Below are 4,010 nucleotides of genomic sequence, written 5' to 3' on the forward strand. Positions count from 1 at the left end.
TCACTAGCAAGAAGTTAAAATGTCGAGCGAGCACTACGATAACCAATACCATGATATTGGGCAATGAATAAGGGAGAGCTAGCAGCTGGTATCCAGGGTTTCCCCTCTTTGCACCAAAGTCCGTCCAAAAGGGCGGCTTTGGGCACCTGCCAAACGCCAGGCATCAAATTCAGAGGAAGCTGTGAAAAAGGAGAGGAAGAGAATCCTGTTCACCCTTGAGACCCAGAAGCCTATTTAAAAGAAGGGCTTGGACATCGTGAAAAGTATGAAGGGTAATGGGGTGACCTAGGATCAGAGAAGTAACCATCTCTACCACAATAGCACAAGCAGCCAGGGCTTTCTTGAACAGGAGTGACTATAAAAAAGGCAACAGAGCGTAATTTACCGCCATGTTCTCCCTTCATGGTGTTACAATAGTCCCAAACAAAGAGATAAAACATGTGGGCATAAGCAGGAAAACCCAAACTTGAGCTAGAAACCAAAGCACATCTTAAATGTCCAACATTTCATAAGTCCATCTGATAAGAGCAGTCATTTCAGAAACCAGGGTCTGTCTCAAAATCTGGTCATAGAAGGAACAAGCAGAGATCCATTGGCGGCAGTGACCAATCATAGCAAGAAAAGTAAGCATGTCTTTCTTGGTAGCTGGGCGGGGCCGACCTAGAATAGCAGCAATGCAGAAAGTGCAGATTTTCCTTTGACCATGAGACAGGACAAAACCCAGGTATTTCACTTCAGATGTACACCAGTGCAGTTTATTTCATGACACCTTGTGACCACACACAGACAACCATTATAAAAGATACAAACTATCAGCCTGACAGGTCTCCTGAATTATGGAACACAAAAAGTTGTACAAAATGAGAATAGGACCATGAGGGGCAGTGCATGACTTTGTAGAATAGCCCGAAGGACATTCCACACTAGGTATACTGTTGCTTAAAGGTGAAGGCAAAAAAAGAGCTGAAAAGCCTCACCAAAGGGACTAAAAATAAAACATTCTTTAGGAAAATGACAGAAAAAATCATTGGCTGCCGGTGGAATGGTGGAAGAAACATAAGGGCAATGAGAATTACCAAAACATTAACAGCCCGAAAATCTAGGACGAAACAGGGAATGCCATCAACTTTGACAACAAGAGCGATGGGCGTATTATAAAAAGAGATGGTGGTTTTGATAATGCCGGAGAAAAGTCAAGAGACGAGCAGTGGAATCTCACCTTACTGCTTTATAAAACCAAGAATGAGTAACTTCAAAGAAGCACTATAGGGGGTCAGTGGAAGCCCAAACAGAGAAGTCTGGGGGAAGGGACAAAAACATTCATGCACAGACCCTGATAATGAAAGCAAAGAACAGATTAGCTTTGCTCTGCACAAGAAAGAAAACCTTTAAAACGGAATTTTTTCTTTTTCTTGTTTCTTTTTTTTTTTTTTTTTTAACTACAAGGGAAAGATCTTAGACTGGTTCAAACAGCGCATTCAATTCATTCCACATAACAGCCTGTCCTACCTCAGTATTAAACATTGGTGACACAGAAAGATGGGAGCTGAAGGAAAAAATGTCATACACACACACATCCGTACAAGTCTCATTTGTCTAGGAGTAAGTGCCTTTATGACTCATTACAAAACCCAATATAACAATGCAAAAATATTCGCTTATCTTACCTTATAAGCGAGGTACAGTAATAAGAGACAATAAAATCTTATACTCTATAAAAGTTTTAACCTTACAAATGACAGAGTGGGCAGGGGGGTTCTATAAATAATTTCATTCTTCCCGAAAGAATGGCAGCTGCGTATATATTCATGAGGGGCGCTTACCGAAAGTACCCCGAGATTTTTCCCAAAAAAACTCCATAATAGAACCCAAAGCTTGAACTTAAAATAAAGGGTTGGGTACAGGTCACCACTACCCAGTGAGTATTAAAGAACAGAAAAAATTCAGAAATACTCACAAAATACCGGTGATATCATCTGCCCATCGCGGACAAGCCCCCAACTGAAAAGGATTCAGGTCCCAATTCCTGCCCCATACTTTCTCTGTCTCTGTCATTTGTAAGTCAGGTACCTGGGGACACATCTTAAAGACCAGAAACCATCTTTCAAATATGTCCGTCTTTTACTATGAGTTTCACATCTTTTATACGAATCAGGTTTGTCAGCATGTGATGGCATGTGATGTAAATACAAACCATATATGGATACAGGTCACATGAAACTTTAAACACATCAGCATTTTTCCTAGCTAGAGATTGAAGTCCAAAAGGTAAGAAAAAGCCTTGACCAGCAGAGCTTCTTAACTAAAGCTGTCTGTAAATACGGCTTAACAAAACAATTGAATTCACTTCACATTATCTCTGTTTAAACATTCATGTCAAAGAAAGAAAGACAAACATAGATGTCCTTATACCATCTTCAAAGAAGGGAAAGATAAACAGGGCCTACCTTTGCATCTTTAAACAACATATGCCTAAGGACACTTACTAAAGTTCTGATACGTGTCCGTTCAGGGTGGAGAGGAACAGACCCTGAAGGGAAATGTGGAAGACAGAGTGGGAAGAAGACAGATGCCAGACTATGGGGGAGCGGAGGGAAGAAGATGGGTGCTAGACCAATTGGGGGGGTGAAGGGAGAGGCACAGTAACAGCAAATGGAAGACGCAGAGAGAAGACACACAGTGGATGGAAGGAATTGAATGAGAAGATGTGGAAAGCAGAAACCAGACAACAAAGGTAGAAAAATTTTTTTTATTTATTTATTTATTTTTTGCTTTAGGATAAAGTAGTATATTAGTTGTGTTGATAAAAATTTATAAACAAAGCCCTGCCAGCTGAACATCTCTTTCTCTAGTTCAGCAGCAGGAACTTTGATTTATAAGAAAGGAATAAGCTAAATATTACAGTACTAAGGCTTAAATGGATGCAGCGGGGACGGTGACGGGGCGGTGAATGGGATGGCAGTGGCGGTGACGGGGCGGTGAAAGGGATGGCGGTGACGGTGATGGGGCGGTGCAGAGGATGGTGGGCCAGGGACGGGGCGGTGACGGGGACAGATTTTTTCCCTGTGTCATTCTCTAGATCAGAGCTCCCACTTTGGTGGAAGGCTCTTGGCGGTTTGCCAAGCGGTGACTGCTGGACAGTCTCGGCTGGGTGATCCATCTCACGACGTGTCGCTTCGAGCTGCTGCAGGACTTGGAGTACCATGTGGTTCCATGTGGGCAGGAACCAAGTGTTTCTGACAGACTCCGAGACGATCAAGCTTCGGAGTGCAGTCGGGATATGTTAGTGGCTCCAGCCCCGACAGCCTGGCAGTATCTGCAGGTATTGGGTCTATTGGTGGTGACCATAGTTGTGATCCGTGGACAAGGGCTCACATCCGTTCTCTTCAGTTGTCCCTTCTGTCCCGGTGGAATCCTAAGTGGGATGTGCTGAGGTGAAGTTGCCATGCTTGGCAAAGACTCGCAGCTGTGAGGTGTTGTGGTTGATCCTGGTTTCTCTGCACGTCTTGGACTGGGTGCCTCTGGCGATGGATGCAAATCTCTCATGTTGGGGAGCAGTTTGCCAGTCTGTGCCGGTCCACTGTTGGTAGACTGCGTTGGAGAGCAGATGGTTGTTCAATCGGCTGGAGATGTGTATGGTCTGTTTGGCCTGCTGCGATTTCACGGGATTCTCTGCGTATTCTCGGACATTGTGCCTGTGGTTGCCTATGTCTTCTTGTCAGAGGGGCATGAGGAGTCCCCTGCTGAGCCTAGAGGCTCGGATGCTCGTTGCCTAGGCAGAGAAGCGTATGCTGGCCTTGTCCTCCACTCCTTTGGCAGGGGTGGACGATGTGCTGGTAGACTTCCTCAGTTGTCAGATTTTGGACCCGGAAGAATGGTCCCTGTCCGGGCTCGCATTCAAAGCCATGTTTCTTTGGAGGGGTCACCCCCGCCTTCGATCTGATAGCGTCCTCGAGGAACCAGAAGGCGGACCGGTTCTTCAGCGCTGACAGGAGGTCGGCAGGGCTCAG

The sequence above is a fragment of the Geotrypetes seraphini genome, chromosome 1 (assembly GCF_902459505.1).
Source record: "Geotrypetes seraphini chromosome 1, aGeoSer1.1, whole genome shotgun sequence".
NCBI lineage: Eukaryota > Metazoa > Chordata > Amphibia > Gymnophiona > Dermophiidae > Geotrypetes > Geotrypetes seraphini.